Raw genomic sequence first — 15804 nt, forward strand, 5'->3', positions numbered from 1 at the left:
TACGTGACCCCAATGGTTGAGAGGTGTATTGCACTCATATACATTATGAGACAATGGCCACCGATCGGATTAAAGTATTTTTATTGAACAATACGGACGAGACAAGTACTTTGGAGGGCCCGAACATAATTTTAACATCCCTGGCCATGAGGTAAGCAATTCATATTTGGAATTTGAACGTTTAGGCAGATGAGTCGAACCTATAAAGTCTGTTCACACCAAAGTACGATAAATATAACTGCATAACAATAATCGTCCACACTGATGAACATCCCCCCCACCCCCCCAGAACAGAAGTGTCATTTTATCTGACGGTCTGAGGTTGGCAGGTATAGCCTATAGAGAGACAGCGGTATCCGAAATCGACCTGATAGCCTATGCCAACAGCAGCAGTCTTTTTTTTAAGTTTCCTTTTTTGCTTTTTGCTTTTCTGAAACCGCTGTCTTTGTTTTAAGTTTCCTTTTTTCTTTTCTGAAACCGCTCCATAGGTGGCGCTAAGGAGGAGCTTGGGGGTCCCTAAGAAGACCCCCAAGAATGTTAGCCTACAGTGAGCTATATAGGTACAGTACACGTTGTGTATTATTATGTTACAACATGCACGTATACGTGCGTAATTACGCACGTGTAAAATTCCGCTGTTACGGTAGTTGTACCATTCAGAGGAGGGGGGGGACACCTTCATGCTGTCAGGAACCCCACAAATTATGTAGCTTATTTGGCCGTGGACCCCAGAGAGGAGAGAGGGAGAGGGAGAGAGGGAGAGAGAGAGAGAGAGAGAGAGAGAGAGAGAGAGAGAGAGAGAGAGAGAGAGAGAGAGGGAGAGAGAAAGTGCATGGAATACTGTGTTCTGGTTCTGCAGACAAGTAACGTGCATTTACAGGTGGTCGCGGCTTGTTTTCATAGACCTCGTTGCCACTAGCAGTGTTGCTTAATCTCTCGCAGAATCTTGCAACGCTGCTTGCCCAGAACGGACGCTGAGCAGCTCGTCTGCAGGTGTAAAGTAACTAAGTACATTTACTCAAGTACTTTACTGAAATGTTGTCTTATACATTACTCTGTGTCACTGTGATTTGAACCGACGGCAGGCGTATATAGTAGCCGAGGCGAGAGTCTTCAGACTTAAAAAAAAAGAGTGGAAAAAAGAGGATTGTAATAGAAGGGTCGGCTTCTATTAGAAGGGAGGCTTTTAATTGCTTATTTCAAGGCGCTCCCGGTCATTAATAGAGGGCCGGTTTTTTATTGAATAGAGGTCACTATTAGAGGATTTACTCACAACGCCTCGCAGCGTGAGGCGTTGTGAGGTTGTAGATAGGCTATTTTTGGCAAAAAGCTATCGGTGTAGAGGGGGAAAAGACCAGGAGACCTGGTTCTGCCAGACTCACATGACGTGTCAGCCTGTGTCTATGCCCATGAATGGCCGGGCTTCGCACGACGTGTGTCCCTTCTATGCCCATGTATGGACAGACTTTTTTGGGGGACAGATTTTTTTTGGACTGGGGCCGGAGGACAAAGTGACCATGCCCATGTATGGACGAAACAGGTACAAAGCCTCATGTAAGCCCGACCCCTTGGGTCTGGCAAAAAGAGCAGACCACGTAAACAAAAGATAGTTAGGTTAGATTAGATTAGATTAGATTAGATTAGATTAGATTAGATTAGATTAGATTAATAGATAGATTAATAGATAGATTAATAGATAGATAGATAGATAGATAGATAGATTTAGGGATTTTAATTTCTTACATTATTATTTCTTCACCTTGGGGGGGTGGGGCGTGTGGCGATCGGGGTTGGGCATGTGTGTTTGTGTGTGTGTGTGTGTGTGTGTGTGTGTGTGTGTGTGTGTGTGTGTGTGTGTGTGTGTGTGTGTGTGTGTGTGTGTGTTACGGCTGCGGACTTTAGACAGACAGACAGACAGACAGACAGACAGACAGACAGACAGAGGCCGTCGGAACACACTCACTCACACCAAAAGTAGCCGATCTACAAGGACACAACGCCTCGCAGCGCGAGGCGTTGGAGCTTGTAGATTGGCTATTATGGCAAAGAGCTTGACAGATATATATATATATATATATATATATATATATATATATATATATATATATATATATGTAGATAGATAGATAGATAGATAGATAGATAGATAGATAGATAGATAGATAGATAGATAGATAGATAGATAGATAGATAGATAGATAGATAGATAGATAGATAGATAGATAGATAGATAGATAGATAGATTATGTTACGTGCGTAACTACGCGCGTGGAAATACATTACAGAAAAAAAGGAAAAAAAAGTGTCTATGCGCAAATTAAAACATTATTATGAGTGACACCTTGGGCCGAGGGGGGGTCCGGGGGGGGGTCCCGGTGGGTGGGGGGGGGGGGCTGGGGGGGGGGGGCACGCAGGTGGGGGGGGGAACAGCTGTGCCAGAAGACTGCACCGTGAACCGTGTGGCGAGCGGGGTTGCGCATTTGTGTGTGTGTTACGGCCGCGGACCTTTGACAGACAGACAGACAGACAGACAGACAGACAGACAGACAGACAGACCCAGGCCGTTAGAGCACACTCACTCACACCAAAAATAGCCGATCTACAAGCTCACTCGCAGCAAGGCGTTGTGAGCTTGTAGATAGGCTATTTTTGTCAAGGAGCTTGACAGATATAGACAGACAGACAGACAGACAGACAGACAGACAGACAGACAGACAGACCCAGGCCGTTGGAGCACACTCACTTTGATTTCCTTTTGATATAATTTCAACGAGGCATTCGAGAAGGCTTTCTGTCCGTCAGACATTCACTGTTTGTCATTATAATAATAATATGAATAATAATAACCATCTTATTTACTATATGCGCGGAGTGTGAGCTTGGAGATCGGCTATTTTTGGCAAAGAGTTATCGGTGTAGAGGGGGGGGGGGGGGAAGAGCAGACCACGTGCGTAATTACGCACGGAAAACTCCGGCTTGATATCGTTTTACATTATAATAAATTATAAAAAAATATATAATCATTTCATGACTGATAGACCGGAAAATATAAACTTGACAGATCATATAAACATAAAAATTATAAGAATTCAAGTAAAATTGAGAAAGATCTGGCCGAATGAAATCTCAACTGCTCCTCTGTCTCAACGCGCAAAATATGCCACGGTCATGGCGGAGGAGTGGCTGTCAGTGGCGGACCGCCACTGAGAGTGGCGGGTCGGGGCGGAAAGTGGCGGTCAGTGGCGGAAAGTGGCGGTCAGTGGCGGAAAGTGGCGGTCAGTGGCGGTCACTGACGGTTCGTGGCGGCAGGCTTGGCGTTCGTGGCGGGAGGCGGCGCTCATGGCGGGAGGCGGCGATTGTGGCGGGCGGCGGTCAGTGGCGGTCGTGGCTGTCAGTGGCGCTCAGTGACGGGTTGTGGCGGGTCCGTGGCGGTCAGTGGCTGTCAGTGGCAGTCGTTCCGCCGTGACGGTGGCGTCTCCGCCGCGGCGGGTGCGGCGGAGAACTGACGGTCTGTGGCGGAGAGGCAGAGGCTCGGCGCTTGTGGCTGAGGCTCGGCGCTCGTGCCAGACGCGCGGCGGTCGTGCCAGATGCGCGGCGGAGGCGCGGCGGCCGCCAACGCCGTTTTGGGATCTCGCTGTCTCTCTCAAAATGTCAGCCCAATCACAGCCCCATTGACCTCCATTATAAAATTCAAGCAAACATCTTCAAAAATATAAAACATTTCGTTGCTGTCGGGCAGAAACCTCTTATCTCCATTTTTCCGTAAATTAACGTCCTACTTGATCATACTACAGTGTCACACAAAAGCATCCAAAGTAGCAGATCTGCAAGCTCGAAACGCGACGCGAAGCAGCGCGTTTTGAGCTTGTGGATCTGCTACTTTGGATGCTTTTGAATTTGAATACTGAAAAGTAACAATTTTGGACATATGAGGTTTCCACCCGACAGAGACGATACGTGAAAACAAATGAGTAGAAGTACTTCTGTGGCCTACTGGCAAATGTCTTGTGCACAGTACACTGTGCACAAGACATTTGCCGCTGATCAGTCCAGCTGTTTGATAAGATCTGAACAGACACACACACAGCATATAATCAGAAACCATTACTGGCCATGCCTGTTTGCACTCAACAGGGTTTTGTCCTGGAGGCTGGCTTACATAGACCCCTGTAGACGATATATTACACAACAAAAAAGATCAAACTGAAATCCAATTTGAAATATTATAAAAACAAAACAGAGGGAGTTGGGTCTCATTGATTGCGTAGCGTGTGTGTGTGCACATGCAGCAGATAAAACAGGATAATCTTTCTCAGCGTGTATTATTCATAAACTCAGGGTACCAGAGAGATATCGCACGCACGCACGCACGCACGCACGCACGCACGCACGCACGCACGCACGCACGCACGCACGCACGCACGCACGCACGCACGCACACACACACACACACACACACACACACACACACACACACACACACACACACACACACACACACACACACACACACACACACACACACACACACACACACACACACACACACACACACACACACACACACACGTGTGTGTTTATAAACTACAGACAGGGCACCCTCTACTGGCCATTACTTGTTGGTTGAGAATCATTTCCACATCAACATAAGGCCCTGGAATATGCCAAAGGAACAGGAGTCAGGTTATTATAGCAAAATGACAAATGGCAGTTTTACGAAGAGTCAACTTTTTGTAGATTTTTTTTTCATCGTCTGTAATTCTCAACCTATTCTGAATCAGGGCCCAAAGTGTTCGCGGCCCACCAATCTGACCACTTAACACAGCTGCCGTCTGTCAGATGGGTGGGGGCAGTAGATGAGCCGAGAGGGAGACAGCGTAGGAGAAACAGACAGCAGGAAAGCAGAGAGAGAGACAGCTTGGGAGAGACAGACAGTATAGGAAAATATGATCTAGGAAGAGAAGCTACTCAGAAATCTTTCAGTACCTCAAATACTAGCAGTGCATATGAGCAGGGAATTGAATTAAAGAAAGCCAGGGTTCAGAAAACAGTGAGCTGGGGCACCATTTGTTTTCCGAAACAAAGAACCATCTTTCTCCCTTTCATGGCAATCCAATTTTAACATGCCTCTGTGTTCACCAACCCCCTCCTTCCACTTTGCCAGCAATGCTGTAATGTGGAGAACTTGATTAGCTAGGCGCGCACACACACACACACGCTACTACAAGCACCCGTACAATAGCTTTTAGCTATTTCTGACATGTCTCTTGTGTACGCGAGCAAATGCGACTGAGTGCTCAATTAGCAATGGCGTCACGCAAAGAGAGAGAGAGAGAGAGACACACACACACACACACACACACACACACACACACACACACACACACACACACACACACACACACACACACACACACACACACACACACACACACACACACGTATTACTATGCTTTTTTGTCTCTGCAGTATCTACACCATTTCTCAAATTCTACTATATACTTGAGGGGACTCACAAGTAATAAAGGTACAAGTGCACCCCCCCCCCCCCACACCACACACACACACACACACACACACACACACACACACACACACACACACACACACACACACACACACACACACACACACACACACACACACACACACACACACACACACACACACAGAGGAGCTAACGTCATCAGGATGTTGTGTCCACTAAGCAGTAAAGCTCATAAAGTGGAGACAACAGAGCACTCTGCTGAGCACTGATGCAGCACAGCTGGTTTATTCAGGAGTCAGCTTATCAAGATGCTGTTTTCATCAATAACCACTTATGCTTCTGATTGACTCATTTGTTGTTGCCATTGCATCATCCTTTTACGATTGTGTGTGTAGATTTGGTGTTTACGGGTCTCTCAAGCCAGTGGTTCTCAACCCGTGGGCCGGGGGCCCACTGGTGGGCCGTGAGGATATTGCAAGTGAGCCCCCCAAATAACTGACGAAACAATTATGAAATGATGTTGCTTTAAAACCTTGAAAAGTGAGTTTTCATTGTGATACCGATAAATAGGAACTTGAAGTATGTTAGTTCCATTGCTCTAAGACGGAACACAATACATTGATTTATCAGAACATGCTCTGAAAATGCATGCCGGCCCACCCATCTGACCACTTAACAGGTCAGATGGGTGAAATCCCCCCCAAGGACCCCTGGGGGTCCCCAGACCCCACTTTGAGAACCAATGGTCTAAAGTTCTCTAAACCAATTAAACCCTATATAATTAACGGAGCTCTATACTAGTATACTGCTAGTATTTCCCTCTAAACCGAATGTCTTCATCAAAAAGAAGCCCATTTACAAAATTACAAGTTCCCAATGGACCCCCATCTCAAAATATTTTGTTCCAGGGACCCCCAAAAGCAAAGATTTTAGTTGAAAATGTTTGCTTTAAACATATATATATATTCAAAGATTTGCACACATTTTCCACGATTTTTCCAAAAATAGCAAAAAGCACACAGTGCCGCGCTATGAGCTTGTAGATCTGCCATTTTTTTAATAACCAAAGAAATCTGCGTCCTCGGTCTTTCAAAGGGTTTAAAACAAGGCAGTTACCGCGACACAGAATTCATTTCCACAGCAACTTCCTGGTTTGTGCCGATCGTCACTTGGACTATTTGACTATTGAGGGAAAAAAAGGGGATAAAGATATTTGGCTACTCTAAATTATGCTTTAAAAAGATCAGAAAACAGATCAGATATATCAGATATACATACATAAGGTGGGTGGTTAATATAGCAGTGGGTCTGAGGCAGTTAAAATAGCAGCAAAGACTTCAAACGTAATAGTTTTAAGACGTAACACTCAAGCTGCTACAAAACATGGTTACTGTATATGCTCTGAACCAGGCGACTGAAAGTGAACACGGTCTTATGTAACAGCGGGTAATGAGGCCCGGTCTGGGTCCAGAGGAACACTCCATCAGTCCCTCTGCAGGGTCATACCAGGATCCAGTAGTTCTCAAACTTTTTTCAGGTCAAATTGACACATATTAGACCACCATTTGAAAAGGTTTTGTGCCAGGGACCCCGAGAAGAGAAGATTTGCATTTGAAACATGTTGCATTTTTCAAACACTTTTTCAAAAATAGCAGATGTACAAGCTCACAGCGCGGCACGAAGTGACGCACTGTGAGCTTGTATTTCTGCTATTTTTGAATAGCCAACCTATAAAATAGGGATAAGGGGTTAAAATTATTGTGACGCTATTAACTAATTTAGCTAGGTCCCCCGCCCCAAGGACCCCTGGGGGTCCCCGGACCCCACTTTGAGAACCACTACAGTAAAGCAGTGATTGTCAAACATTTTAATTTCAACTTTCAAGGACCCCCGAGTTTGGAATGTATTAGTTTGGTTCCATTTGTACACTTTCTGAGTTACAGACCCGTAAGTGTCAATTTGGTTCCTAACTACTGTACATTTATCAATCATTTAGCTGGGGACCCCATGGAATCCCCCCACGGACCCCCGGGGGTCCCCTGACATTGAGAACCACTGATGTAATGTAGGTCACGAGTACAAATCCAGTTTTTTTAACCTTTCCTTCAAAGTAAAATTGAAAAACGAATACAAAATATGTTCTATCCAAGATTCAAAGATTCAAGATTTTCAGACATTTAAAAAGCAAAAAAAATTCAGAAAGTCCAAACGTTTTAAAAAATAGTGAAAATATCCTAGATTAAAATGGGAAGCAGGCCCGCCGGCCGGCTTGCGGACAGACGGACCATGTCGTCATGCTCATGTCACTGTGACTCGGCCAGAACCATATAAGGAGTTCCCATTGCAGCTACTGTACGCCCAAATAAAGAGGTCTAAACCTCAACGTGTCGCCATGGCATCAACAAATCAGTCATTTCCATATATGGAGCTCGAACTCATAGGTGTGAGCCGAACCTCTAGTTCATTTATACTCTCTATTAAATGCATTGTGAGCCTGTAGATAGACACAATTGTCACTATTCTTTTTAAAATGAGGGTTGAAGTAATCAATTCAAAATGAGACACCACATTTCTCGTTTGGGTCTGGAGTTGAAAAAGTTTGGGAACTCTCCCCTGCAGTAGAGAGCCATGCTGTAATCCATTCTCTGACGGTACAATCTGATCCCTTTCTATACAGGTGCTGTGTGAATTAAACATCCACCACCGCACTGTCAACTGATCACACACACACCAAAATACACAAGACTTAATGCAACTCTAATCCTTACGGGTCCATTTGGTTACAATACATTTGTACACGATCTGAGTTCCAAAATGGATAAATTAACAATGAGGATTTTACAGTGCAGCTGGTACTCATTCCATTGTATGCATGCTCACTTAAGTTACATTTTGTGCTTTCTACAATTACATATTTACAAAGCTTTACTTGTTGTTATAATACAGTATTACCATGTTTATGTGATATAACAAGAGTCTGTGGTGATTTGAAGTGGTTATAAATAATGCACTTTTGTTTTGTTTTTGAAATATTTGATTGTAATGACTGGTTGGCTAAGTTTAAAACGTGCCACAACTCCCAAAAGTCCAAAATCCTTGTTACGTCCCGTCTGCTTGCTTTGGGCTATTATGATTGGTTGTAAACACGCTCACATATACAGTACGCACACGCACACGCACACGTGTGAGCACGCACACACACACACACACACACACACACATCCAAGAGCCATTCCATTCTGGCAGATGTAAGGGCTAGCCGCTTGCCACCAGAAAATTACATTACTATCATATAACACTGTCAGAAACACTGGGAGAAACTCCAATTCTCTCTCACACACACACACACACACACACACACACACACACACACACACACACACACACACACACACACACACACACACACACACACACACACACACACACACACACACACACACACACACACACACACACACACACACACACACACACACACACACACACACACACACACACACAGTACTAGCAGCACTAATGGCTTAGTGCTGAGGGAGCGTGGAAACAGCCATGAAGTGCTGGCTGTGCCAAATCGAATCAACAAATCAACAAACCCTTTTGTGAGCAGACACAGAATGAAGTCCTGGGGAGTGCTGTGGTAACACTGGCCTTGACTAGTAGCCTCAACTGACTTCTACAGTTACAGTGCAGCCTCGTATAGCCTATATGTACTGTACCAGTGTTTATCGCAAACTATATGGGTTGGGTCCTATTTTGGGGTTGCGGACCCATTTTCTTGGGTCACAAGTAAATATCCCTTCGTTAGGTTTTGTACAATAAAAAAATTATACCATAACGATCCCCCCCCCTTAACAAAAATAATATGGTATAAGTCCTGATGAAGACTTCTTTAATAATAATAATAATTCTTTATTTATTTTTGTGAAAACAAAAATGATAATCATAAATTAAAAAATACGTAAGAAATATTGAAAATATTTTCTATTTCCGCTATAAAATAGGGCTTAAATGGTTAATTCATAATGCTTTATTTTAATGGTTTGGGTCCCGGAGAGACACAGAATATATCTTTTGGGCATGGGAACCAACTACTGGTACTTGACTATAGCCAGAAGTGACTTCACCGGTCCAGGGAGAGCATCTCAGTTACACTGCAGGCGTCATACACAGTTACAGTAAACACACACCCCGAAGACACTCGCTGTCTTCTGAGGGAAGGCAGACAGACGGCCCTCAAACAGTGGCAGACGCCAACCATCATACTGCATATCGAAACCGAATGTCCAAAACTGTTACTTTTCAGGATTCAAATTCAAAAGTAGCAAAAGTAGCAGATCTACAAGCTCAAAACGCAGCGCTTCGCGCTGCGTTTTGTGTGACGCTGTAGTATGTTTGTGAGACACTGTAGTATGTTTGTGTGACACTGTAGTATGTTTGTGTGACACTGTAGTATGTTTGTGTAACACTGTAGTTTGTGAGACACTGTAGTTAGTATGATCAAATAGGGCATTACTTTACTTTACTTTACAAAAAAAACTCAAAAAGTTAAAATAAGGAGATAAGAGGTTTCTGCCCGACAGTGTCGATATGACACACAATACTTAATTTCAACACTGTTTGACACAAGTCGTCTGTGTGAGAGGCAGCGTAAACAAAAGCGGGACACTGGCAAAGAGAGGGGTCAGGAAAAATACCATATCCTAGCCTATCCACACGTTCCAGCTCATGAGGTTAGGAAAAACAAGTTTATATCCTAACTAGGAAAAACTAGTTTTGACTGTATACTAGCATGTGTGTATCTTCTACCGAACCCAGCTCATGAGGGCTTAGGAAAAACAACTGTATATTGTAGCTTGTATGGATATATCCACATATCCTAGTCCTTGATGGGCATAGAGGGATTAGGATTAGGAAAACAAGTGTTTATCCTAGCATAGTGCATCCACATATCCTAACCCATGAAAGGTTAGGATATGTTTATCCTAGCTAGCATACAGTACTGCATCCACATGTCCAAACTAACTCACAAGGGATTAGAACAATACGTTCATATCCTAGCATGCATTAATGCACGTGTCCCAGCACATGGGTTAGGAAAACAGGTGTATATCTTAGCGCATCCATACTTCTCAGCCCACAACAAGCGGTTAGGAAGACAAGTTTATTTCCAAGCGTAATGCGTCCACATGTCTCCCAGCCTATGAGAGGTTAGGAAAACAAGTTGATATCCTAGCACATCCCAGCCCATGATGGGTTTATATCCCAGCTTAGTCCCAGCCTATGATTTGTTAGAAAAACAAGTTTATATATCCATATACCCCAGCATATCGTCTCTGTCGGGTGGAAAACTCATATGTCCAAAACGAAAACTGTTACTTTTCAGGATTCAAATTCAAAAGCATCACAAGTAGCAGATCTACAAGCACGAAACGCACCGCTTCGCGACGCGTTTCGAGCTTGTAGATCTGCTACTTGTGATGCTTTTGTGGGACGCTGTGGTATGATCAAGTAGGGTGTTAATATAAGAAAAAAGACAAAAAGTTAAAACATGGAGATTAGAGGTTTCTCCCCGACAGCAGCGCTATATGGGTTTAGGGAAACGAGCATAATGCATCCACAGGTCCAAGCAGCACATCACACCACACACACACACACACACACACACACACACAACTCACGGTTGAAGTCCCTGCGCTGCGCCCGGTGCCTCCAGGGCCGGCCCCGCATCCAGTTGAGCCGTCGCGGCAGCTCCATGGTGCCAGCTGAGGAGGACGAGGAGGAGGAAGAGGAGGAGGAGGGCCACAGTGGGTCCACAGCTCATCGGCTTCACCCGGTACCACCACCTGAATCATGCCCAAGAAGACGGATCCTCAATTTGGGCGCCATTAACAGGTGCCGGGTTACACCCCCCACTCACTCACCGACCGACCGATGCACCAACCTATCCAAACCTATAGAGTCCAGGAAAGGTTCTGATAAAAAACCACGTTGGGTTGGATCTGCTCTCTCTCTCTCTCTCTGTCTCTAGGGCAGTGAACTGGTGGCTCTTGTGACTCTACACATTTTCTTCCCCCCTCCCTGACTTTATCTTTTATGCATGAGTCAGTGGAACCCAACTCCCTCTGGGTGCTGGGAGAGGAGGAGGATGGGGGAGAGAAGGAGGGGGAGACAAGAGGCTGCAGAGAGTCAGGTCCTGAGTCCTGGGTGCTTGCAGATAGGGGCCGTTAATTGTGATAAATGATTTAATTGTGTTTTTGGCACGGAACATTGGAGCACTGAGCATATATAAAAACAAATGAGTTTACAAAGCCTGTTAGGCTTTCTAAACTCATGGTTACTGTTACTTTTCAGGATTCAAAAATAGCAAAAGTAGCAGATCTACAAGCTCAAAACGCAGCTCTGTAGTATGATCAAGTAGGGCATTAATTTACAAAAAAAAACACAAAAAAATACAGTATGGATGTAAGAGGTTTCTGCCCGACAGCGATGATATACAAACAATAAATGACTGACAATGACCGGCACCAATAATCAAAATAAATAATAGTATTATGGCCAAAACAGGCCAAATACTTAATTGTATACTTACAATTTTAACGTTTTTTTTGCCCTATAAATACCCAAACCAGGGACTCCAGGCTGACAGTGGTTAAAAGAGCGTGGACAACATGGAAACAATGACGAAAATATACATTTCTGTTGATTTAATCCAGCCGTTTTTAAACAGATGAATGGAAAGACATTTGTTTTACTATAATGCTAAACAATAGTGATTAGCTCAAATAATTGCGTTCAGGGTGTGATTATGTAATAACTGTGACATGCCTGCTCATGGCCAGGTGACACGTTGTGACAACCCAGAGTGCAGAGTCTGGGCTGGCTGCCTGGTGAAACGTGATGCCCCCCTCTGCGTCAGGGCCCCCAGGGGGGCCGGCAAGGTGGACAGAGAGGAGAGACAGTCAGGAGGCGGAGCTTGGACGCTCGCCCAATAAAAGAGGAGAGAACTAGTGGTGGACAGTACTTGAGTACTGTACTTAAGCACTTATATAACATATCTGTACTGTACCGCTACCTTTCCAAAGGCAAATATTGTTTTGACTCCACTACATTTCTGTTCTTTGACTCGAGTACTGGGGTAGGGTTATGTATTTTTTTAACCACTGGTCTTACTACTGTATGTTTCCTGTCTCCCTCCACAAAGATTAGTCTTCTGCTGCGTAACTTTAGGCATAACTAAATGACATGACTGAAAAATTAAGAAATAATGCTTAGGGCCGGCACGGGCCCATGTAAACGACTCTAGGGGGACCCAGGGGACACCAAGGTGACACCTGTGGGCCAACACCTCCAGTCATTCTAATCACAAAGTAAACCAACAAAGGCCATGCAGTATGCATGCATTCCGTTTGTTTTGGGGCACATCAGCTAAATGGCTAAAAGCATTTTGAGATTTTGACAAACCCATTATTTGTTGCGATGTGTCATCTTCTGTTTCCTTTTTTTATGAACTAGGGCTAGGCCTACATCATCATCTGTCAGAGATATGTAGACTTTACAAACAGTAAACTTTTTTTATACACAGTAGGTCTGTTTTGAAATAGCTATAGTGCACACAACATTGCCTGATAGACAAACGTATACATTGTATGCTCTGTACTATATACCAGTAGTTCTCAACCTTTTCAGGCCGTGACCCCCCAGAATAATATTTTAAAATGTGCAGCGCTGTGAGCTTGTAGATCTGCTATTTTCACAATTGTTGCCTCTTCCTTAATTATTTGACTATTTGGCCAATGTTTGACCAGTTTGTATAGTATAGTTTAATGTTTACTTTTGTTGCAGTAATGGTATTTGATCTTTTCTTGTTTTTTTTTAAGGTATTAAAAAGTCCTTACTTTGTCACTTCACTGTCATCTGGGACCCCCCCCCCAAATAATGTGCGGCCCCCCCCTGGGGGTCCTGACCCACAGGTTGATAACCACTACTATACAATGATTGCAACAAACCAACACAGACACCATCATTCCATTATGAGATGATGACCTCTAGTGGCATGTATAGGCCACTGCACTCAGATAACTAAACCAGTAGCAATCTGGGAAGTGGGAACCTGGTGGGAACCCATCGCCAAATGAAAAGGAAAAACAGCGCCCTCTGCTGTTTTTTACTATCTGAGCAGAATCTGTTCTTGAGAGATTAAACCAGTAGTGGCAGATGTAATGGTCACATTACATTTTCAGGCAACAATAACAGATTAAAAGTCATGTATTCCTTGGTAGAATGTGGGGTTGCATGTACCTGGGTAATGGGTATGATATAAGTCCAAACATTGTCCATCATCTTTATCTGTTGCTTCTGTTGTCTGGGAGCTCAGCTTGCAAGTCCATGCATTAAAGCCTAATAGACTTAGAGAAACAGGTAAATCACACTTTAAAGCTGATTTAAACTAATAATAGGCATATAAAAACATGTGAACACACACACACACACACACACACACACACACACACACACACTCTTTTGAGAGGCATGGGCCCTAAATAATTAGTCAATCTGTCATGAATCCCTTTATCCAGACATGTATGTTTCTAGTAACTTTGCTCGAGCTAATTAGCGTCACTCGCCACCTGTGCAGTGAGGGGACTCAAGACGGGTAGCGTCGAACGAAAATATTAAAGGATATTTCACTTTCAAATAAATATATAAAAAATTAATGAAAAAAGTTATGGAAAAATCACGGCCCCCCTCACACAATAGAAGGACATTCTACCCTCACACAATAGAAGGACATTCTAATGTGTGAGGGGGCCATGATTTTTCCTTTTTTTTTTAAATTCATTTTTCATATATTATTTCAAGAACACGATACAGGATAGGTGGGCACTGTAGGGTCATCTGGGCACCTCGATGTAAAATTGGCTATTTTGTCCAAAATGTTAAATAACATATTTGAAAAATGGTCTCTCAAGTAATGTAAAGCCTATACATGACGTGAACATGCACACAGGTACATCATTATCAGACTTAATTTTATCCTTCAACTTCTTGTTTATGCCCCAAAATGACTGGACCTACAGGTTTTGTAGCAATTGTAGAAATAATTAGACCTTAATTGTCAAATGTTCTAAGCATGTCTATGTCTATCATCATGTATAGCCTACTTTACATTACTTAAAACCATTTTCCGAATATTTTATTTTCAAATATTTTGGGAAAAATAGCCAATTTAACACAGAGGTGCCCACCTATCCTGTTACCAAGAAGACCACAATCTTAAACTCACCTTTTGGCGCTGAAAACCACTGGTCTCCTGACTATCTCTGGTCTCAACAAGGTTCCATTCATTTCACAGTCAAACAGGAGATGTAAAAGTGGCACGAATCTGTCTGAGGAGTTCTCTACTCCTCAGACATGTTGGGGGGTCCCTCCCCAGGAGACAGTGAAGTGACAATTTTAGAACTTAAGGGATACTTCACCCAAAAAAAACTTGGATTAGTCACCCCATGGAGACTTGAATTCATGGATATTTTTAAGTTTTTGTCTCATTCCTAAGACAATAATTTGATGACCAGCTAGGCAGCAGTTCCGGTATAGGAAACACAACGGAGACTCGTTGTGTCTCCTACCGGAACCGCTGCCGGTCATCAAATTATTGTCTTAGGAATGAGACAAAAAACTAAACAAATATCCATGAATTCAAGTCTCCATGGGGTGACTAATCCATTGAAACAAAGTTTTTTTTGGGTGAAGTGTCCCTTTAAGACCTTTTTAGAAAATAAATAGGCAAACATTTTGAAAATAGCAGATCTACAAGCTTGTAGACCTGCTATTTACACAATATTTATCTGTGGAACCTAGTCGAACTAAATGTAATGCCTAACTCCTACAATTGTAAGTGTTTGTCAGGTTGGGGGGTCCTTCCGCCTGAGGAACTAGTCCTTTGTTTACCATCTAATTTTAATTTAAATTTATTTTATTTTATTAGGACTTTGAACGTATTGATTGCATTGTATTTTTTTTTGTGTGCAGATGATTATCTCCCCCTCTCTCTCGCTCTCTCTCGTAGATAGACAAAAAAATATTTTGTTATAGAGAACTTCCATCAAGGGTAACATGAATACAGCATTTCACTTTCCCAAAATGATTGACAGAAGCTGCTGTGCTCATGACCTAAAAGTGTAATGTTGACAGTTTCTCCATACAATGGCAGTTAAGTGGAAGAGCACAGAAGCAACAGATGATGGATAATAGCAGGTAGAAGGTCCTATTAAAAGGTCAACATCACTTGAATGCCCCACTGTGTGATGTGTGTC

This window comes from Gymnoscopelus braueri (genome assembly GCF_963280865.1).
Source record: "Gymnoscopelus braueri genome assembly, chromosome: 11".
Taxonomy (NCBI): domain Eukaryota; kingdom Metazoa; phylum Chordata; class Actinopteri; order Myctophiformes; family Myctophidae; genus Gymnoscopelus; species Gymnoscopelus braueri.